The following is a 24,643-nucleotide window of genomic DNA, read 5'->3' as shown; positions in this document are numbered from 1 at the left end:
CTAAGAGTACTCTGTAACAGGAGGTAAGTTTTAAACATATGAGATGAATACCCACAGGAATTCTAATATGGACGTAATAAGAAAAAGTATGTGAAATTGTACATACATTTTCCTTAGTTTTCTTACACTGAAACCCTTACCTTGATTGAGATAATTGATAGTCATCTAATCAACTGAAAATGCTTTCACTGCCACTTTGATTGCATTTAATTGTATACCTTACCTCCTAAGGTGGCTTGTTATTTTAGCTCCAGTGCAAAACAGAAAAATATGATTTTCTTATAATATAATCTTGAGAATTAATCCAGCCTACTGTATGCATTGACATTTGACAAAGGACAAACAAAATCCCATATGACTGTCTATTTGCACAGAGCCTTCATTAACACATCCCACACTTGATTCATTTCACAATCAGAATAAACATCTTTCATTACACTATGAGATTTTGTCTTTTGCACCACAGTATGTCAACGCATCTGCATCGAATTGAGGTTTGCTGGGGATGACTCGTGTGCCCCAGCCACACATCCGAGAGCTCGTAAAAGCAGACAGCAGCACCTCTGATGTGGTCCCTGGCCCAGATAGGCCACTGGAGGGGGAGTGCTGTTTCCCCATGCCTAACGGTGTGCAGCGCCCTGTGCACTAGCCATGTAGATGCACTGATAAATACACCGGGCCACTGCTCCCAGCCTCGCTCCATACCGTTTGCACACCACCACCTCCACCAACCCCCCCGCCACCGCCTTCCCTTCACGCCCTGGCGCCTGCTTCCGTGTCTGTGCTGCATCGGTGGAGGGGAGATGGTGGGCGGGGGTCGAGGCCGGCACGGTGCGGGGTTTCGGGAGCGGTGGTGGGATGCTTCTGGCCTTGGCCTTCCCCCAAGAGAGGAGGCCCAGCCGTCAGCCGTCTAATCCAGTCCAGCCCCTCCGACCCCCACCCAAACAGCACGGCACCCCCCACACACACACCATCACCGACACCACCATCTCCCAAACAGCATGGCCTCACCCCACAGCCCCTTACCCGCTGGCACTGTAGGCAAAAGCCCACAGAGATGCAGCAACCACGAGGCCTCAGCACCCTCACAAACACACTCAGGGCTAGCAGCATGGAAGCAGACTGGATGAACCAGTTTGTGTAGTTTGTGTGAAGTTTTGATCAGATGAGATTCTAATTCTAAAAATAAAGAATATATATATTTTTAAAAAGATACACATGGTCAGTGCGGAATACAACTCGCCTTGGCCCAGTTATAACAGGCAGTCGTATCCCAAGGCGAAAAACATAAAAAGAAAATGAGATAAATAATTGCACTTCTTAATGTTAGAAGGCACGCGGTGCTTGTGGCACAGCTGAACCTGAACCCATACATGTTTTTCTACAAACATTTTTTCAATTGTCATTTATAGTCGAGTCCCTTTAAACAGTGGCCTGTAATTTATTGATGGCAACTGATCCACTGAGTGCATTGTACATCTTATTATAAATGCATGTGATGAGTTAAATATGGTCAGGGTGCAACATATAAATATCGCACCCATAAAATTGTGTTGGCATTGATGTTCTATGAGATTTACACATACATTTGTGAAAGAGGTATGAATCTCCTCATAGAATCCTCAAACTAAACCAATTTTGTGAGTGCAATATTCAATTGACCACTCTTTCCACAAAATAACTTTAGAATTATTATGAAGTATTCATGGATGTTTGGGTTGGCATGTCGCAAAAATGATGACTTTGTTTTAAAAATGACAAAAGTGAAACATCAGTTACAAAATGTCAACAATACCTTATTCAAAGGACTCTGACACTAATTCTGCATCAAATATAATTACGTCAGGTATTCTCTGACAAAGACTGAGAAAAGCGAAAACATGACAACTGCATGTGTTGTAATTATATTCACCCAATCCACAGTTTTTAGATAAGTTCCAATTGTTAAAACATACTTAACCTCCTCGCACCATTATCCATGACTCACGTCGATGTGGCAATCCTTTAAAAGAAACACCACGAAAGCACGCCCGCCTTTGGTGTTGGCTGTGTAACCATGGAAACGGGCTCAGCGTGGAGAGAACAGGGGGAACGTTTCTGATGTTGCCGTGTAGAGGGCAAATCAGACATGAATCACGGAGCAGGTTCTGCAATTACATCAAATCCAACAAGTTGGAACCTTTGTGCCTGAGCCCTACCTTCACAAAACAATGTGCTATGCCCCTGGCTTAGGTAGGTTGTCTGGGCCCTGTGGACTCCATAGGACATGGTTTGACAATTTAAAAGGTGGAGAGTTTATTTCAGGGGCTTAATTAGTCTGCTTAATGTTGACAGCAGGCACCGTTAATATGTGTATGACTGGCTGTATAGCATGTGATATTGGACCACTTGATATTGATGTGATGTAACAAGTCCTTTGCAAAAACAATCTGTTCAATAAGCAGCATAAGTGTGGGGAAAAAATGAAAGTAGTAAGAGATGATTTCACTAGCTGTTAGTGCACCAAGATTAAATTGCGATGCAGTCTCATATCTGCTGCAGACACAAAGAGAAGAAGAGGCCAAACAGCCATTAATACATGTTATTCAAATGTCTTATTCCAGGGGCAACATTTCAATATACCTCTATATAATCTCTGTCAGCTCCCAGGTAGTATGATATGCAGTGCACTCAAGGTGAAAATGCATGGCCAAGTTGTAACCAGTCGATCTGGATATGTGTGTGTGTGTGTGTGTGTGTGTGTGTCTGTCTGTGTGCGTTTGTGTGCGTGCGTGCGTGCGTGCGTGCATGCGTGTGTGTGTGCGTGTGTGCGCGCGTGCGCGTGTGTGTGTGTGTTGATTTGTCTGTGTGCATGTTTGTGAGTGTGCCTTATTGGCATAACCTATTGTAGTCCTTTGGAGGTGTTTGATGTATTTGAAGCTGCAAAGCGTGCACACGAACATGACAGTAAACATGGCACAGGTTCTCCCTCAGTGGAGAGCTGCCGCTTGTCATCCCCCAGGTTGTGCTTCAGTGTGTGTGTATTTGAGTGCTTGTGTGTGTGTGTGTGTGTGTGTGTGTGTGTGTGTGTGTGTGTGTGTGTGTGTGTGTGTGTGTGTGTGTGTGTGTAAGTGTGACTGTATTTGTGATGTGTGTGTGTGTGTGTGTGTGTGTGTGAATGTGTGTGACAGGGGAAGAAACCCAACGTACTGGGGCATGCCATCTCGCGGGACTCCCCTCGCTACGCCACGGTGACTGCATGTTGCTTAACGGAAGTGCGCGAGCTGCAGAGGCAAAGCTTCGCCCCGCACACAAGCAGCCGGGGGAAAGCGGGAAAGACAAAGGAACACAGAGCACGTACAACTCCTGCAGCGCGGGGCAACACCTTCGCCTGCACAGTGAACCAAACTGCGGCCCCCACCCAACCCAACCAACCACCCACCCGCCTGTGTGCGTGCGCGCCTGCCTGCTTTGCAAATCTCATGAAAGTCACTGTGTTAATATTTTTTCCTCGGCTTTTTTCCCCTCTCATTTAATTCCTAGAATATCACTGGTGTGTGTTTCCTGCATATTTCCTAAGGGAAATTAAGAGACAGATTATGGATCTCAGGAGACCTCAACTAGAGATGAGATCTGGAAAAAAGGAGAGCAGAGAAGGTGGGCTAGAGGTGTGTGAATCCGCTATCTGAGGTGCTTTTCACACGCGTCAAAAACAGCAGGGAAACAAACACGCACAAGCGATGACGGAAGTGCGTATAGCAGCTGTGTTGTGTCCATTTCCATAGATCTATGGTTTGGTGTGAAATGATTTGACAGTGTTTCTCCACTCTGGGGACTTCAGTATGCAAAGTTTGTATCTATATGAATAATTGACTATGCTGCTCAAATCCCTTCTCAGGAATATATATAAACATGGTAAAACATACCTTTTGGCACTTAAAACACACCAGCAACTTTTTTGATGGGGATTATGGAATGTTACTAATATGGGGGCAGTAGAATGCCACTTTTGAGACATTTCTCCGAATGCAATCACCAGGCAGACTTTTGGAGCTAACCGGAAAGGTAACTAACAAGACATTTAAGGAGAGGGGCAAGACAGGGGGGGCAGAAAAGACAGGGACGTGCCTTCAGAGAGACAAAAAGAGAGACAAAGAGAGACAGAGAGGGGAAAAGAAGAGAGAGAAAGAGATGGAGAGGAGGTGGTTGATTCAAGATGTCATTTGGTGAGGAGTTCCTTTTTTACAAGCAGGGAGGAAGGGAGAGAACTAGGTCACTGTCCAGAGCACCAGAGCCTTTGGTCCCTGGGCCACGCATGTCAGGCCTGTGACAGGAGAGATGGTAGCGGGGAACGGGGAGCAGGGAGCGACCCTCTCCTCCCGACTCCTCTGAAGAATACCCCCACAGTCAGGGCTTGTCAAGAGAGTTGCACTACTTTTTAGAACGAGGTCATGTGACTTGGGACCAAATCCTCTTCCACTTGCTTTGAACTGTGTTCCTCTGGATATACAGAAGTGAATGCATTGTTTCCTCTCTGAATGGAGATCAGAAGAGGTGGAGAGCAATGAGTACTGGTGCCGTGACAGGTTATGAAAAACAGTGTTTAAAAAAGAGAGACAAAATGATTCCTTCCCCCCCAATCAAACTTTACCAGCATGCACAAACTTCAATTCTCCATGATGAAAGGGAAATGGGTGATGTCGTACATCCAGTATGAAAGAAACACAACAGAAGTGCATTTGATTTCACAAGTTGCATGTGCAGCTTTGAAGAAGAAAATAGTTTTATCATGACACAGCAGGATAAAAATCCAATCTTGATCCATTTTTAATGATGTGTCAGGAAATGCATAGAAATCGGAATGCAAATATTGCCTCACATCAAACACAAGGACATAAACAACCTTAAGAAAACACAGTTTGGTATTCCAAAGATGTTTACAGGTTCCTTATTTAGTATGCAGCAACTTATACTTTGCCATGAATTAGCTAGAAAATGACTGCTTACATTTAGCTACCCTAACAAAAACTTTAAAATATTCTTGTTTTGCTGATATCATAGAAATGTTACAAATTATATGTTAATACCCATACAGGCTGTGGATTGAAATACATTCAAACGGTGAAGCATTTTTATTCTAGAAGCTAGTGAGTGAGAATGAGCGAGACATGTGAGACAAAAGAAAATACTTTCAGGAACAATTTGTAAGCAGGATATGGAACGACTGGCTTATTCATCTCCAAATCTCTGTCTTTCTCTCTCTCTCTCCCTCCCTCTCTCTCTCTCTCTCTCTCTCTCTCTCTCTCTCTCCCTCTCTGACCTCTGCTTTTAAGACAGACACTTTCCTGCATGCAAGTTTGGGCACTTTGTTCCCATAACACAGACACACTACAAAGTGCAATGAGATTCCTACTGTAGATCTGGAAGTCTCAGCAGAGCAAGAACAAAGGCCAGGCATCACCCAAAACAATAGCAGCACATGAAAAAGCACCAAGAGTAAAACAGGGAAAAACATCCATGATCAAAGTGTACCGCACATGGTACATGATGTATAATTGCATGACATGCAAGTGAATAGTTAGACAGAGCACACACTAGCTGGGAAACAAGAACCAAAAGCAAGGACAACTTAAATTAGAAGTAAATCAGTAAACACACACATTTGGTGAATGTTGTCAGCCTGATATGGCCGTTATCATATAGATACCTGATGTCATCTGTTTTATAATATGTCTGCAGAGGCGGACAGAGTACACAGCTTCATTACTTGAGTAAAAGTACAGATACCCTTTGCTAAATTTTACTCAAGTACAAGTAAAAGTACAACATTCAGATGTCTACTTAAGTAAAAGTATTGAAGTACTTGAGTATCAAGAGTACAAGAGTAGCCTACATTTTCTAAATATTGCATTACTACTGCCACAGTGCTTATATTTATGTACAGAAACGTCCTACATGGAGTTATGAAAAATGTTAATCAAGTCATTTTCATCTTTTTACCATGTTGCCAGGGATGGGCAGTATTTCTAATACATCTATTTAAAATACGTATTTCAAATACAAAATACTATTTTGTAATTGAAACACTTGAAGCGAAAACTATCATTAACTTGTTCAGAAAATTAAAATAGTCTGGTGAGGTGGGGCTACAGGATGGCACATTCCCGGGATGGACCTGCTGCGTCTTCATCCATTGTTTCGTCCATGGTTTCATCTCTTATCTAAATCTGACCATGGAGTTGACTTTGGCGGAAAGCTGAAGGTGATTGCTGATAGGCTGTCCCAATCAGTGGCGCCTGCACAATCCAATCACGTTTGAGAGGGAAACAATAAATTGAGGGTTTCCGAGATTTTTCTTTTTTCCTTTTTTTTTTAGAAGTAGTAACGGGTACTCACGGTTATGGATAGAAATGTAGTGGAGTAAAGAGTACAATATTTGCCTCTCAAATGTACTTGAGTAAAGTCATGAGTACTCCCCAAAAATGATACTCGAGTAAAGTACAGATCCCTCAAAACTGTACTCAAGTACTGTACTCAAGTAAATGTACTCCATTACTGTCCGGCTCTGTATGTCTGTATAATAATGTCCTATATGACGTTCTCTAGAAAGACGCTATGAGAGGTACAGTGTGATACATGTGAACATGATACAGTAATATTTGCAATAGGTTGATAATGTGTTCTTGGATGTTGGAAGGTATTGCTGAACTTGATTGTTCCGTATGTCCAGCTTCACAAATGATTGGAAGACAGTAGTTTGGGCAGTGTCTCAAAAACACAGCAAGAAAGCTTTGTGAGGATGCAGACATTGCTGAACCTCCAAACCTCAAATGTGCCAATAAAGCAGTGTGTAGACATGGAAGGGTAACCATCATGTGATTTTTTAAACTGGACGAATTAGGAAGGCCATGCTGAAGACGAACCCTCAGGCTTTAGTCATGCCATGCCTTAGCTGCCCCACTTGCAAGTCAATATTGCTGGTCAGCCTGCAGCCATTGTTCACAGTAAATCAGTGGGTCTGTAGCTCAGCCGGAGACCAATCAGTGGGGCGCAGAGCAATGGATAGAGATGCAGGGCGTGGAGTATGTTGCTGGCAAATTTTTTATTTTATTTTTATTCTAATCATTATTATCATACGATCAGTGGAGCTATTTTCACAGTGTATTTCCAGGTAAGCGATTCTATTATTCTCATCAATGTGCACTGAATCAGATCAATGCGCAAGGCTATGAGTCTGGCAGAATCAATTAGATCCACACATAACTCTGGCTCTGTAACACAACTAATTGACTTCAGCTCCTCCAATCATTACTCCATGCCACGTACCATACTATAATGGTCAACCATGGCATAAGCTCTGTGGCTATACACCACTTACCCCATCATCTACTCTTATCTAATATCTCCTAATCATAAATGCAAATTGTATCACAATTGCAGTAATATAATACATCACTTAACACTAAATAAACACTAAGGAATAATGTAAAGTGTGTAAAGTAAGCCTCTAGCCTTAATCTCTTTTGTTTCACTTCCTGTAGTGGTGCACTGTAGTTACTACATAGTGGTACCGGCTTCCTGTAATGCTTTGGCGATTATGCTATGTTACCTTGGCAATTAAAGGCTTGTTAGAGACATAAAACCTTGAAATTCAAGCTGTTAGTGAGTCCCTTGTGATTCCATCCAGGGGCAAATCCATAAACCAAACTGGGTTCCAGTGGGAACGCTTTCCTCTACTCTCCCCTCGGATGTGTAATTACCTCAGCTTGTTTGGGAAAAAAGGGAAAAAATGAACACCCCCTCTTGTTTGCTGATAGAGCCTGAAGTGTTTATTGAAATTAATTAAGGTTATCAACACAGTGATTTGGGTAGCAACTTGAATTATGCTTGTGGAAGAATCTGATATTACATTACTGTAACTGATGGGTTTTACACAGATTCAGCAATAGATATATTAATGTGTACGATAACAATAGGCCTCACTTGAGTTATGACGGAGGCTCGTCGTTCAGTGCTACAGTATAGGCAATTGGGTGTGGCACTATCTTATCCACAGACCGACATAATTCTTCTACATTCCACATGAGTGAAAGGGCGTCTTTTTGATTTCTCTAAGATTGCCACTGTTTCAGGGTTAAGAGTTATAAGGGGTTATTACAACATGACAAAATGAAAAAGGGAAAATATAGAATAAAACGTGCCAAGGCCACAGTGGTCACTCAAAGGAATTAGTACAAATTGTATCACATATAATGTGATATATTATTTATTTTGTTGTTTTTTTGTGTGAGATGCATTATCTCAAATTTATATAGAGAGCAATTACAAATGGAGACCGAATTACACAACATTACAGCCTACAGTGTATGTGCTTCATTAAGGCCATATTGCATCCTAAGCAATTCATCATCTATTCCCTTATGTCACAGACCATCGCTTTTTTAGTCAGACTTGGACAAACTAGGACATACTCCCTATTTAATAATATATCTAATTTCTCAAAAATAATGTACCACCAGACTGTAGTAAAAGTAAACTCACTCACAATTGCTATGGCGATTACCGCAGAGCCTGGAATCCCACCCCTGTGTCCAGTGCACTTTTTCTCCATGAGATGAGTTGTAACTCCAACCTCTCTCTTTCTCCTCTCTCTCTCTCTCTCTCTCTCTCTCTCTCTCTCTCTCTCTCTCTCGTTCTCGCTTACTCGTTCTCTCTGACATTGCCCCCTAAGAGGTGTCTCTGTATGGCCCCTGTCAGTGCGCTACAGTGATATGGGTGAGCTGGTGCTTGCGCTGTGGTGTGCTGTGGTGGTGGGGGGTGGTCTGGACACGCTAATCAGCCCCTCACCAGGACCCCAGGTGCTCCGCCCGCGGACAGGTGAGGCTTATCAGGGAAGGGGCCTCCACCTGCCTCTCCACGGAGACAGAGACAGCGGCTTTCTAATCCCCAGGACCATCCACCCCCCCCCCCCCCCCCACACCCTGGTCCCAGGACATGGGTGCAGCGCACAATGGTCCCCCTCTCCTGTGCTCGCCTCTCCTCTCCTCTCCTGTCCGGTGCTGGAGGTATTGGAGGACGGGACGCAGACCAGCTGCACATGGCACCGGGTCCCTGCTGAACACACGAGCCCTCGGCCCCCTGTGCATTAACCTTTTCCTTTAATTAACACAGTCGCACCACTCCCCGCACCACTGCAGTCCAGAGAGGGAGTGAGGGGGACAGAGGGAGAGAGCGAGAGGGAGAGACAGAGAGAGAGAGAGGAAAGGAGAGAGAGAGAGCCGGTGAGAGAGAGAGCCAGAGAGAGAGGGGCTCAAGCTGTTGTCAGGGAGGTGGGGGAGTTGTGGGTGGAAGGGATGAATAATGTGCACAGGGCCAGAGAGCGGGTCTTCTCTCCAACAGAGCACACACATGCGCGCACACACACACACACACACACACACAGTATACAGATACAGTTACAGAGACACACACACACACACACACACACACACACATATATTCTCATAGATATACACAAACGTAGGCTTAGATTGTTTAAAAGGGATGTTTTTTCTCCATCTGGATACCACGATACCACAACTTGAAAATCTCAGCACGACATGAAGAAAGTGGTTAAAGAAACAACAACTAAAACCACTCATCTTGGCAGAACAAGAACCTAAATAATTACCTCCAAAGACACATTTAGAATCTGCCAAAACAAACTGATGTTGTACTTAATCCAAAACAGGGTAAAAATGCGCCGCTCAGCAGTCTAATAATTGCCAGGCTGTCAGAGGCCAGACTTATAAACCACTCTTTAGGTGAGCTGAAACTATCATCCAGAATGTTCCGTGCGATAAGGGCCCTGACACCCGGCGATACGGCTGACGGAGACAGGGTGGCGTGTGGCCTGATTAAACCACGACTGGCTCTCCTAATGACACCGCGCTAATGAGAGTTAGACATTGTGGAAATGAATCTCTCTCCGTCAGATTAAAGCCTCTCCGAGCAGCCTCTCGGCCCTCATTGAAGTCGGGAGGAGACAAGTCCATCTCCTCAGAAGATTGTGGGGACTGGATCGTGATTTTGTGAGCGAGCAAGGGCTTTTTTTTTTTTTTTTTGCAGCTGCTATCATAAAGCTGCATCTGCATAGACCCATGTGTGATAAATGCAATTCTGGAAAATACTAATGAAGATTTAGTGGATACTTAGCATCTATACTGCAGGATTATTCGCCAAACCATTTTAACTGTTAATTACAAAAGCTAAACCACTAGCGATTGGGATCGTTCAGTATTAGGAGACTGAAGACTACTGCTGATAAAAAGGCTAATGGCTTTTTTTTTCATCATATTTCATCATCTCACACAGTTTTAAGTTCAAAGACCTTAATTTGGCTGTTGATAACTCTATAGCCTCTGAAGGTTAGAACGGTGCATAGCGCGGACAGCCTACCTGAGCATGCGTTCAGCGGGGGGAAGGCTAGCAGTACACGGCGGCACTAGCTGGAGAAGCCCATGTGCTGCGCTGTGATGGAGTAAGGGTGAGAGGGAGAGTTGCCAGGACCTTCTCTTCGTGGAGACCCAGAGCAAGGGCAATGTCTCCCCAGCCCCATAGATCAGCCAGCCCTGAATGTCAAGCCGCACAGCAGCCACCGCGGTGCCAGGAGTCCCCTCTCGCTCCCGCGCTGGCCCGCGATCGGGCTGTCTGGTGACACCGCCGCGCTAATGACCCGGTGTGGGAGTAGCTCAGCGGGGCGCCTTGGCCGGGAAAGATGGAAGGTGTGGATATCCAACTGGAAGGTCACGCTTGATGAGGGGCGCTCCGAATCGCCTCCCTGCCACATTTCACCATGCCTTCCAACCGCCATGCTAACAATGACTGTCAGAGAGCCATGGACAGAGTGCGTTTGAAGGGTACCGCACCAAGAAACAAGGGTGCACATCGAGCAACCAAAACCATAGTTATTGACATTAAGGTCTCCTTTAGTGACCACTGAAAACTTTGACAGTTACACCCTAAGTGTGTAGACTGTTGAAGACTGTTGAAGACTTTCATTATTTCTGTGAATTGCCATACATTCTTGCTTATCTCTCAGACTTGCATTGTTTGCTTAATGGAAAGACAAATTATTTTCTATAGAGTAAGCTCCATGTGAATAATGCCTTGTGACTTAGTTTGTTTTTCTTATTGAGATCTTTTCTCTCTTTCTATCAGTTGTGATATACTGTATGTGCCGAGCCTCCCAGCTCTTGATTAGAAGACATAAATTTGCTCTTTCACAGTGCAGCCTCTTTTTGTTTTTGTGTGTTGTTTTTCGGCTGTTTTTCTCCCATGCATCACAAGTTCGGCTCGCGGGTGCAGAGAGCCACCTCCCAGGGGGACGCCTCTCCAGTGATGGGGGCACCGAGTCGACCCTTTCCTGCCTGGTGTGGGTGGCACTGGAGCGGAGAGACGTAGCGGATCTCTCCCCTGGAGGTCTGGACGAAGGGCCCAGCACTGCTGTGGGACTCCCCCTAGGAGTGGTCCTCCTCTCAGGGTCATGCATCTGTGCCGGCTCGGTAATTATGAGCATGGAGGGGGGTGAAAAAAAGAGAGCCGAGCAAAACTGTTCAGCAATCCCACAGATGAATGTAGAGACCCTTCTCATGGGAGATATTCACATCTCAAAGTTCTAGTAGATGAGTTTTAATGAGGCAAGTCAAGAGTGTGTGTGTGTGTGTGTGTGTGTGTGTGGAAGAGATGCTATGAGAGAACAAGAGAGAAACCATGTGTGTATGTTTCAAGCGCCAACCCAACAAGTGTGTGTTTAATATATTTTTTGTATGTGCGAGGGCACGCCAAGGTCTTGTTCGAGCAGCTCACTAATAGGCCTTCAGCTATCATTATTCTACTCCGAAACAAGTTTATTTTGGATGGGATCTTTGTCGAGAGTTTCTTAACAAAGTTGAGGTCACAGGCAAGCTAGGAACTCTGACTCCCAGACTGCGGAAAGCTGAATTTCAAATGTGGGGGCATTGGAATTGAGGGACAGGGAGTGGGGTGGGTTTGGGTGGTGGGTGGACACAGAGACTGGAGGAGCCCAGAATCACAGGGCATGTGGGGACAGAGAGAAGGTCAGAATCCACCGGGGATCATCTCATCTCACTGGGAGACGGAGTGTATTCTCATATGCTCCGACACACTCTCTGTGGGATACATCCAGAATTTTCCAAAGCTCTATTTTTTTTTGCTGTTTAATTCTGCTGATCACAAGCGTGACCACTGTTATGGGAATGACACAGAGGCTTTCCTTGGCTCACAAAATCTACTTCCACCCACCAGTTGTGTTTAAATCATGTAGTCTTCATCACTCTGTCTGTTTACATGACGTTAAAGAAAAAGTACTAAGGCTGTTTACAAATGTAAACATCACCCACTCCAATTAGGAGTAAAGCAGCCAAAATTTGGAACAAAAAGAACATTGTGGATTTCTTTCAACAAACACATAATGGCTGTAGAGATGTGCTGCTCCATGTGCAGTATGTCTTAACAGAGGCATCTTCTCTTTCTTAATGTAGACTTCACTCCACAACCCCTCACTTCATTTACATTCTTCCCCTAGGCTGACATGTCACTTTCTTGCATTCCCTTCTTTGATGTCATTCTACATTGTCCTCACCCGCCAATAGGGACACACAGGGTTAAAACAGCCTGAGTGTGATTAGTTATGTTCCCATTTGTACACAGAGAAGGAATACACAATTCTTAATTCTGAACAGCAGCGGTGCCCCAGCGCCCCATGAGAGTTGAGAGCCTGGTAGTGTGCATGCTGCACCTAGTGATCTTCGGCATTGGCATGTGTTAGTGACAGCATCCACTGCAGTCAGAGCATGCGGTCACAGAGCCCTGCAAGCAGCAACAAGCCTCTCTCTCTATCCTCTCTCTCTCTCTCTATCCTCTCTCTCTCTCTCTATCCTCTCTCTCTCTCTCTCTCTCTATCCTGTCTCTCTCTATCCTCTCTCTCTCTCTCTTTCCTCTTTCTCTCTCTCTATCCTCTCTCTCTCTCTCTTTCCTCTCTCTCTCTCTCTTTCCTCTTTCTCTCTCTCGCTGGCTTTCTATTACAGTGACTTTGTTACTAATGAAAGTAACGAAACAGACTCAGAGAGCTTGGGGAGAGCACTTTGTTTGTGTTTATGTTTGTGTGCGGATGTAAGAGGGTGAACAGGGAGTGGATCAGGGAGGAGGTGGGGTGGGAACCGGGGTGATGTGAACATTTGGGGGGAACAACTTGACAGAGCACTGGGACCGGGGGTACAGTTAAGATTGAAGTGGAAGACAACAGAGGGGCACATCTGAGTAAAGAAAAGCACCTACAAATAGCTGTTTACATATGGCAGTGTATTCAGAGAGGGCTTTGGATGCGCCAATGAAGCACATCATATCAATCCTTCTTCTCTCTCTCTCTGTTAAAAAAAAAACATTCATCCTTGAACATTTCATCCTTGTTTGGCAGCTAGTGGATGGGGAAATGTTTATCTTTAAAGAAGAAAGATGCTGTCAAAATTTAGATACATCTAGCTAAATAATGTGGAAATTAGATGTATTAAAGTAGAAATGTCAGTGACAACTATGTAGGTCAAAAGTTACCAGTTTTGCAGCACAGATTCTGTATTGCATCAGACAAGGTACTCATACCTAAGGCTATAGAGAATGTCACATTTGAGCAAAAACAAATAAACTGAAATCAGACATTTGACAAATATTCTTTAGATAATGATTCAACAATAGAATCAAAATCTCATGCATATTAAGGTGTTGGTCATGTAAAGATGGTACTATGATGAATGTGATTAAACAATACTGAACTCAACACCTCACCCTGGACCAACATGAGATAACAGTGATTTACTTTACCTAAAAAAATGTTGCATACATAATAATAGCTAAAATACACACACACACACACAAATGAGCACAAATCAAATTGTATCTAATCCAGCCATTGAGTATGAACCCTCAAAAGAAATTAGAATGGCTCTTTGAGAACACAGGCCTCATTATATCTCACAATGCTAGCAAAAGCATAAGTGACACTAAATTTGTGAAGCCGCCCCATGAGTTGGATCTGCTCCAAAATATGTTGGGTTCTTCCGTAAGCCTTGCTACACCTTTACACCAAGTTTCATGGAAATCTGGCAGGTTATTTTTGAGTAGGCTAATCCTGTTTAGACAAACAGACAGACAAACACACTCCACCAAAAAACAACCAACTTGGCCGAGGTAATAATACTGTAAATCAAATATTTTAATTGAGCCAGGTGTTCACTTAACCAACTTTTAGGGCCAAGGAACAGCTAAGAGGACAGTTTGATCTGCATGTAAGATGTACTGTACTGTATTTAACTAAATGGACAAACTTGAATATTCTACTGAGGTAGAATCAAAGACAGCAAAGTTTCAAACCAATTGGTAGAGATTAATGCAAACCCAGTCCATGCATCCCAATCATTTTTAATTGGTACTGGCTTCTGAATCTGTCGAATGTAACAGTTAATGCCTGAATGTACAGTGAATGCGAAGCATACTAAGAATTGAAGAGAATTGAGGCATACTAAATCCTTTTTATTCTATTAATTAAACATCATTGCATAAAGCCTTCAGATGCAACATACATAATCACGAGAGAAGAAACATGGATTTACCAAATGTAAATAAATTAAACATAAAAGATACACAAAATATATTGTGAAACTCAGTTCAAAGAACTCATTCTGCATATAAAATAACTTGCATCAGTCGTTTAGCACAGTGACAAAGTGATGCTGAAGTGATCATTATCTCATGTGGATAGACTTGCTGTTAAACTGAACTGAATACACAGCTAATGGCAATGTCAAAATGAGCAGAAAATGCGCTTCTACTGATCTTTGCTATCCTTGCATTGATGAGTAGACAAATGAGAAAAAGAGACAGTTATTTGGTTCAATGTACTTGCAAACATAACTATCAATCTAACATCAACTTGGTAAATGAGTTTTAGAACAGTAGATAGATTTGATGTGTTTGATGTATTTTAAATACATGGTTTCATCAAACATTTATGAATTCTGCTTTGCAATATGTAAAAACTGACTGCGAAGTTGTATGTATTTTGTTTATACTTTTTTGGTTTAAAACAGCCTTCTTTCTGCATCTCAAGACAAACCTATCTCTTTTTTAATCATAATGGATCATCCGTCCTGTATTAAATCTGCCTTCCAACCCAATAACATAGTTTAATGGTTCTTCAGACACCCATGTTTTCAAATCCAGCTATAATCATTTTCATCCGAATCCCAGTTATTTAAAACTCATTGCCAGAAAGCACATGGGTGCTGATGCAACCCTTCTGCTGCACCTGTCAAATCAACAGTGCAGACGAAGCCGCTCTCGCCGTTGTGAGAGAGCAGGGAACTGTTTGTGAGACTGAGGCACATTTGTCCATTTTAACATGTTTACTTTGAAGTCTCTTGTAGAAGTTTTGACTCCCACAAGAAAACCAATAGAATCAGGCCATCTATTTTATACTGTGCATCAGACATGGTCTATTATCAATACTACAGACTTAGCCTTCTAGTGATAATGATAATATGGCTAACTAATAGTCAAGCTGCGTATTATATCTGACATAACCTGAATATGTGGCAAAGACAGTCACATCACAGCCTCCTGATAAGATAATTGGCGAGTTGTGTTCTGCTCAAAGGGGGTGATAGAGAGACGTCGTGTGAATATCTTTTTCAGTCCATCGATCACTGTGCCCCTAGTGTGATCAACACAAGCCCTTCTGAATAACACAGGCAGCCAGCCGTGACTGTCTCCCTATGCTGGTGGGTTTCAAATCAACGCCCTGATACAGGTCCATCTCATACTGATTAAATCTGCCAAAGTCATCCAGAGTTCTGTTTCTGATAAAGTTTACAATAGGTTACATGTTCAACATTATATTAACATGTTTTTCCCCCTCTTCTGAGAGCCTGTGGGATAATAGATAGATAGATAGATAGATAGATGGATGGATTGATGGATATATAGATAGATGGATAGATAGATGGATACTTTATTGATCCCCAAGGGGAATACCAACAGATGGCAGTGGAGGAGATATCACCATGAAGCCACATACTGCTAAAAAGTAATCTAAGTGGCAGTTCAAACATAACCTCTACATGGGAACCTTCAGAGAGAAGTGGTTCAGTCCTCCGGGGAGGGAGCGTGGGGTGAGAGGGGTCCCGGCGGGACACTTTCTCTGGGCCTCATTTTCACATACTGTAGGTAGGGGATGAGGCTGGTCCTTCTCTAAGTCTGCCAGGAATAGGCCTATAACAAGGTAAAGGTAACATAAAAGGAGACTGCATATGTGTGCCCTTGATAGTTTTTTTATTATGGTGCTGCACCTTGGCAATATTAAATACCATGTAGGCTATGTTGGAACAAATATTTGTGATGTCTACTGTAGCCTATTTGAAAATGATAATTAGTCAGAATTTTTTAAAGCACAACAGCTTGACTTGTGTTGTGTCATCATCACAGTATCTTTATCATCATTGGACTATAACTAGGCCTATACTTACTGTTTTTGGGCTAAAGAGTGAACAATATGTATATTGTTTTAGTGTTTTCTGTACCAAGGTGTAGGCTAATTATTTCATTTGATCTGAGAAAATACAAAAACAACATCTAATTTAAATATACTTTATTATATAATTCCTAAAAATATATGCAATAGGCCTGTACCTTAGCCTACATATCTATAGTTTGTATTATTTTTCTTTCTGGCTAGAATAAAAATTTTTTTTTAAAAAAAACGTCTTGGCCTACTACGACTAGCGGGTGAAATGTCAACAGCTATAAGACCGCATAACACAGAACCTTTTATTGTTGAACGCTTTCTACCAGAAGGGGGACCAATCCGTCTGCCAAAGACGGGAGTGTCACCGACTGAGAGCCGACAGGCGAGAGGCAAGAGGAAAGGAGCCAAGTTTAGGTTTGGAGCCCGACTCCCGATCCGGCGGCGGATGGATCCAGGCATCCGCATCTTGCCTCAATCCCGAGGATTTTAATCATGCCTCTCTGTCTGTGTGTGAGTGCAGGCAGGCTGACAATGATTTCCTCAGTGATTACGTACAGAGCGAGTCCCTGCGGGGTAGGGGCCCCCTCTGGAGCCATCCTGATGGCTTTGGGGGCCTTGCTTCCATTTTCCATTATTATGTGGACTACCGGAGCGACAGCGCAGTCCAAGACCTTGCAGGTTTGTGATGAGGAGGGAGCTCACATCTTCTCTCCGCTTCTTCATCCTCTTTTTAAACCAATTTAGACGTAGACTTAGTCCCGATTCAGATTCAAATACATGATTAGCTAACGGGAGTGAGAAAAGGGATAGCCTAAATTAGTTTTAGTGCCTGTCAGTTGACTATGTAAGGAAAAGTATTTTTTCCGTTTTGTTTTGTTGCATTTTTTTTATCATTCTCAGCAGGCGTTTGCTGTTGTGCTCTTTCGCGATAGTCTGACAGCAAAATATTCCATTTTTGTTTTAAATCGGATATTCGTCTGATCATTCTTATTGCTGGGAGATGGATCCGCATGATGGAATTGTCACTATCGATATTCTGACACTTTGCTGGGTGCCACAATTAAACTAAATAGGCTACGTAAAGACAGATAATTTAGAAATTTTAGACATCCTCGTATGAAATACGAAAGCGTCAACTATCACAGGCTACTGATGGTTTAAAAAGCGCTCCGCATTATTGGTGAAATAAGACCAGGATTACGCCAGGTATCTTATTTGCGTTGTGTTGAATGCAATATATCAGAGCGAATCTGGGAAACTTCAGCGGTTTTCTGTAGGATGTCGCGCCGCAAGCAAGCTAAACCAAGATCCCTGAAAGGTAAGTGGTATTCGCTGCATGTGTAACGCGTGTTACAGGGTAGACACCATCCGCATTCTAGAGCATGCAACATTCTAAGCTGTCGGCACGTGTTCGATTATTTGATACAGTACACCTACACCAACGTATAAACGGCAGGCTTCACTTATTGTCTGCTATTAGGTTATAATTTATAATAGGCCTAAATGTCCAAGTACAATTCAATGATTCCGTAGCCCGCAAGCAACGCTGCGCTAACTACTGCTTTTGGAGGCTATTGCGAAATTATGTTATGAACATAACACACTGCTACTCCACGCTACTTATATATTTGGTCAGATAACAAGGAAAGATATCATAACCAGTATACAGTCGATCAGTAATTATTATCAAGATGATGATACTACCTTTTATGAAATACTCGAAGGATTGGTTTTGATCGAGTTGTAGAGTATTTTGTCATTGACTTTTAAAAAGATGCCTGTGCACGGTGCTAAGTCTGGTGGAATGTAAGAGTTTGTGGTGGCACATCACGTGAGGAGCGTCGGGGAAGCAGAAAGAAACATTTTAAAGAAATAAGCTGAAGTAGTGGTTCTCAATTAACATTAAGGGCATTAACATTAAATCTTAGCCTATAGGGAAATAAGGATGTAAGATGATTGTATATTGACTCTAGCCTATGTTTGACCTTATCTGCTATTTGGGAAGTTTTCTGAGTGACATCGACCTGGTAGGGGGGCGACGTGTCATTGGTTGTGTCAGATCTCTTAATATGCATAACAGAAGGGATACTGTAGATGGATTCTTGAGTAGATTGTCAGTAGCCGGCCGAATTCTCTCTTTAGGATTATGTGTTCTGTGAACTCAAAACAGTCTTCAACATCTTTTGTTAATGTGTTTCCATTGCTATTTTATACCATGGCATTGGCTTGATGAATTGCTGGCTGTTGTTGTCTTGCTTCATTACAACAATCTAAGAATTGCACATACCTTACATAGCATATAAACAATTCTTGAGTTTTTTCCATTTTCAAATCTATAGGGTACCTGAAAATAATCCATCAAGTCAGACTGAAGTAGAAGTTTGAAATAGTTTCTCTCTCTCTCTCCCCCTCTCTCTCTCTCTCTCTCTCGCTCTCACTATATGTATGTATCTGTTTGTGTGCATGGAGTGACTACTAATATTTCCATGTAGCATCTGAGGGAAGCCACTGGTATTCATGGCTAAACTCCAGTTCATCTGGCAAGCATTGTATTTTGCTCAGCAAATAATTGTCCACAATTTCACATTCCCAGCTTGTGGTCTGTTGAGCCCTTTCTCTCTTCCCTTTCCTTCTCGGAAGTCATCCCCTCAAAGGAAGATTACACGGTCTGCCGTGCAGTCCTATGGCCACCATTTTAAATCAATACCTATGGGAGCGTAGTGAGTGAGAAAGAGAGAGAGAGAGAGAGTCTCCCCACCTTACACAAATCTGTGTCTGTGAAGGACATCACTATATCTGCATCCAACAAGTCAGCAAAAACGTGGCATCAAATAGTTTTTCTCCAAAGTAGCGGCATCTGCAGCCAGGTCAATAGCACAATATAGCATTTTCCCTTCAAATGATACATAGGTGTGTGTGTGTGTGTGTGTGTGTGTGTGTGGTGCTTTAGAGTGTCCAAGTGGCATGTTAAATCACAAGAGAGGAGGGTATATTTGACATAATATATAAAACCCTTACATTATATTTTATTTCATTACAAACCAGTTCAGTTTTTAATGCCAAGTTTCAATTTGCACATTAAATTAAAACCCCTCCTTTCTTCTTTTAAACCATGATTTGTATTATTTGGATTTGTAACACATTTATTTTTCTAACAGAGCATCTCTCCTTTTATCAAATAATTCAGTATATACACGGATGTTGAGTGTTACACTTTGATTATATTTTACACAAGTTGTGTGAAGTAAAAGACATTTGTTCTGGACTCGATATTGTGGCACAGCAGTAGTGACACTTTGCATATTGAATCAGAAAAAGTAACTGGGCTCCGTAGCAGTGAATCACACAGCCAATCATGCGGCCTGGATTTTTGAAAAATGTTTTTTTTTTTTTTGGGGGGGGGGGGGGGGGGGGGGGGGGGGGTGGTTGTCAAAAGAAACAGTTGAGGTGCAGGTGCAGATATGACAAAAGAAAAAATAATCCCCCCCATGAAATGGGTTATCTTTTCTGGTGGAATGTGGTGCCTGTGTGCTCATTGGGAGAGGTTGGAGTGAGTCAGAGGTTATGTTGTGGTCCCTGGGAAGACAAGGCCAATGTTGCAAGTCCCGTCTCAATTAAGTGTGCGAGACAGAGCCCGGCTGCGTTATTGCTTGGGGGAATAAATGCCACAGGACGCGGGCCATACATCATCCGCTTATATGCAAACACTTAGGCCTCGCTCACTGACATTTACACAATCCCTGCCTATCTGCATCCCTGTCCACCACCACCACCGCCGGCCGCCGCCAGCTCCCACCGGCCGTCGTGTCAGTTCCCCCACAGACCCTTCCTCTCTCCCCGTGTGCCATCAGACGGTGGCTCCGGCAGACCCGGGCTCTGAGCTGGCTTTGGCACGTGTGGTGCCTGCCACGTCGAGCACTTTCTTCTGCAAGGAAAAAAAAGAGGAGGCTTTCGCTTTGCAAGCATTGGGGCTACATCAGTGTCTGCACCCTTGGACCTAAATGACATGGTTTTTTTTTTTTTTTCTCTCTCGAGCATTTCCTTCTGCAGGTGTTTTTATTGGCCGAGGTTGTTTCCAGGGGCTCCTTGCATGCATAAATATATTTTCTGCATCATTTAGTCTGCATGTCTCGGGTGTCATCAAATCACTTTTGTGTCATATACACCTTAAATAGCCTCCTCCCTCTGTCTCTCCTGGCCATACGAGAAGCGTGTGTTATTGCACTGGACGCATAAGAAAGAGTCAGTGTGAGCACATAGACAGGAAATGTGAGAGAGGCATTAATAGCAACAGTAAACATGGGCAATGGCTCTCAACCTGGCTGCACTTAAGCCCTGGAGGAAATATGAGCTACCCTCTCTCTCTCTCTCTCTCTCTCTCACACACACTCTCTCTCTCTCTCTCTGCCGCTCACTCTTTGCCTCTATCTTCTCTCACTCTGTCATCGGTGTCTCCTCATCTCTCGCTTCCTCCCTCTCTCTCTCCCTCGGTTCCTATCTCTGCCGCCCGTCCTCTGCTGTGTTGTGCTGTGTGTGTCTGCTGATCCAGACTCTAAGCCTTGCCGTAGTCATTTGTTGAATGGTATTGGTATTCTCAGTAAAAATCAGTGGGTTGTTTGAATAATGTCTGAATGTTGGGCCATCAAAAGGTGCCTTTCCTGAATTTGATTAATTCTTTCAGTATCTAGGACAATTTGATAGAAGTCTAATGGAAGACGAAGTGAACTCGAGACATTTTTTTCCAGTTAAACAAATGTGTCAGCAGTGAGTTTAATGTTAATTAAGGACTGAGACAATCTCTGGATGATTTGTACTACGAGACAGTGTCAGAATGTAAGTGTTAATAATTTATATGGCATTATAAGGTTTTCAGTATCATATTGTGTGAAACTGGTGAAACTTTTCACATGATTGGAATATTCTGGAAGAAATATTAGAACACTGGAAGCTGGACTGAACAGCATAGCTTGATTGATAGTATCGCTCCAGTAATTCTCAAGGGTTTATGGCCAATTTAAGGGGGAAAATTCAGTTCAGTTCAAGACATGGTGTCATTAGTATGATTAATTTGACCTAAGTGCAGGTATGGGATGTTGACCTCTTTTAAAGCTTTTAATAAAAGGTTGGAATTTAAATTTTGTCATGACGCATGTAATTACAAGAATCTACCATTGAACAAATGCTTTATGTAAATAATTTGAAAACATTCTGTAAACTTTAAATTTAGTGGTGGTCCAACTAATGATCTGTGATAAAACAGTCATTAACACTTTGTAATGTGACACAAAAATATGGTATCATTATCATTAAGGAAATTGTCATAGAACCATTAAAGAAATCCCATTAGCGGGCCTGTCACTGCACTTGACACTCGCCTTTATAACTTGTGTGCGGTGTCGCGGGAGCTGGCCGATATTTCTTGTTATTTCACACAGTGTGAATGTGGCTTCCTCCAGAGTTGCTGTGGCATTGCAGGAATCCTCAGTTTACAGGCAGGTTACAATCTTACTCAACTGTGTTTCAATCAAGAACATAACAGACAGTTATCGCAGTGAAGCTTTGGTTACATATAAAATCAGACCCAATAGAAATATTGTTGTGATTATCGTTTTCACCATTGTTGACATCATCAACTTCATCCTCAGAGTTGACTTTATTGACGTTTGACTAGCAAAGCAGGCAGCCGTGTAACTGTAACAGTAGACTTGTATAGGATGTAAGACAGGAGAATGCAGAACGCTGGTACATAATCATCATGTCCTTCACTGTAAATCCTTCATGACACTGCTCACCGGCCTCACCCACCCTGTTGCGTTCATTAGATCCTGGCTCCTGTACAGTTGTGCATCTCGGCCTCACTGCACTAATTGATGGGGGTTGACCTCAGCGACCCTCTCTAAATTGAGTTGTAATCCCTGTGGCGAGAGGCTTCTTGTCAGCTAGTCGGGCCGCATTACAGGCCTTTTGTTCTTGCGTGCGCCTGGACTTATGTCCATGGTTTTGTCCAGAGTGGCCCTGTGAATACAAGTAAGAGCACAGTCACTGAAGCCAGCGTGTGCCAGGGAGGGACATTATATGCTGTTCTACACCGTGGAGGGGTCAAGTGCCCCTACTGCTGTGTTAAGTAATGTATACCAGTAAAAATGTTTTGTTCCTATTCAGACCTATGTTATACATACATTTTAGGGAATTGTAATTTTGCAAGTGTTATAGCCTTTAATCATTGCAAGCGATATAGCCTTTGCCTGTTCACTTAATAGTAGAAATATCGGATTATTGCCCTTTCTCAGTGGTTGAGGTGGTGCTTTCTTTTCTTTCTTACTGTGTAGTTTCTAGTCACAGCCTGAGAGTTATTTCTTCTAGTGACATTAAATTAAATCATATGCTCTTTTGAAACTCATAAAATACGAGAGCATGATAAGACATTGGAGATAAGCTTACATTATGAAAAAAAGCAAAGTCTGATGTTTTGATGTAAGCTCATTTGCACACAGCTTCCTTCTAATGATTATGTCACTCCATGGAACTAATCCAGTTGACATGTAATAGATTTACAAAGAATAAGCAGACCGAATTCATTGGTATATCTTTTTTTCATTTGATGTTTTAGATATAATTGACATTTTAAAAAAAATTCTCTGGAGCATGTGAAGGAGTACATGAATTATAGAGAGGTAAACTTTTTTTAATCACATTTTCAGTGGTCTATAGTCATATATATATGAAACACACTCAGCACACAGTGAACACACAGTGAGGTGAAGCACACACTAATCCCAGCGCAGTGAGCTGCCTGCAACAACAGGGGAGCAGTGAGGGGTTAGGTGCCTTGCTCAAGGGCACTTCAGCCGTGCCTACTGGTCGGGGTTCGAACCGGCAACCCTCCGGTTACAAGTCCGAAGCGCTAACCAGTAGGCCACGGCTGCCCAAAATTGGATTTAACGCATTGGACTAAACGCAAGCTGAATATATTTAAAGGAAGGCCAACAGAAAGCCCATTAGAGGTTAGGAAAAGGCTGTGGAACTGTGAGCAAATTGAGCTCAAATCTGCTGTCTGACTATGACTCCCTATGCTGAGTTTGAGCCATTAGTTGTATGGAAGTATGTCAGAAATTGATACCTCAGTCTTACCATGTTTCATATATTAAGAGGCCGCTTTTTGCATAGAGGGCTCTTGTATCAGAGCATGTCTGTGTAAAATGACTATTACCACAATGTAAAATGTACTGGAGATGATTTATGCTGGGCCCGCCGATCTCATCTAACCCCTCCGAGAAATGAATTACTGCTCATGTGGCCAATATTACTATTCCATGTCCCTAACTGCACTTGTCTAGATAACTGCACTCGTGTCAAACCTAGGTTTAGTGCTGTCATTTTATGCACAATGGAAACATTTGGCAAAGCACAATAAATATGTACTTTATTGAGGAAATGTCCGTTTGTGGAGGTTATGTGTCTGACCAAGCACAGTGACTCCAAACCTACTGTCATTTATCCTAGTGGGCTAGTGATTAAAGGAGCACAGGAGACCTGCACCACTTCCTGTTCACCTCAAGTGGCCTATAGTGTTTGAAATAATTTAGTGATTGCCTAAATATCCAATCACACTGCCTAGTCCTTGCACTGCCTAGTGCAAGTTGTTATTGGAATCATACCATGCTGACCAATTACAAAAGCAGTTGTAGGAAGGAGAAATGATAGAACACATAAAACCTGTTGCTGCTGTTGAAATTGAAAAAAAAAACTTTTTAATAGCAGCACAGTGGTACTAAATGACTGTGAGCTGTCATAATGTAAAAGTTGTGCTCTCTTTGTTAAAAGGGAATTTTCTGCCTCAACTCCCTTCGCCTCACCAACAGGGATGGCAATCAAAACAAAAAAGTCGAACTCCCAACATACCAATCTACCTCGGAGCCACAGGGGATTTATTAAGACCCCTGCCCCGATTTAAATGATGCTGCCTGTATGGATCTGCACTGTGATGGAAAAACTCATTTAGCTCGCAGGGGCCTTCCTTCTAAGAGGTGTCTCTCCGGGCCGCCATTGGAGCACTTGTCTGTAGTCGAATCAGCACCTGCAGTGTCC

The 24,643-nt window shown here is 42.8% G+C and overlaps 1 protein-coding gene across 2 annotated transcripts in view; it reads left to right on the top strand.

The window, feature by feature from the left end:
- Window positions 1-17,084: 17,084 nt before the first annotated feature.
- The window catches only part of znf521 (zinc finger protein 521), a 104,959-nt gene continuing 97,400 nt past the window's right edge, over window positions 17,085-24,643 (top strand). For both annotated transcript variants that reach the window (XM_076293518.1, XM_076293517.1), the window contains exon 1: window positions 17,085-17,233. The gene's annotated coding sequence lies outside the window, so the exon portion shown is untranslated. The remainder of the gene's footprint in view (window positions 17,234-24,643) is intronic.

Source organism: Alosa pseudoharengus, unplaced genomic scaffold (genome assembly GCF_046254945.1).
Source record: "Alosa pseudoharengus isolate Yale_2024_CS ecotype anadromous, Long Island Sound unplaced genomic scaffold, YU_APseudo_1.1 YU_APseudo_1.1_scf_2, whole genome shotgun sequence".
Taxonomy (NCBI): Eukaryota; Metazoa; Chordata; class Actinopteri; order Clupeiformes; family Clupeidae; genus Alosa; species Alosa pseudoharengus.
Note: the sequence above shows the minus strand (reverse complement) of the source record. Positions and strands in the feature narration are given on the sequence as shown.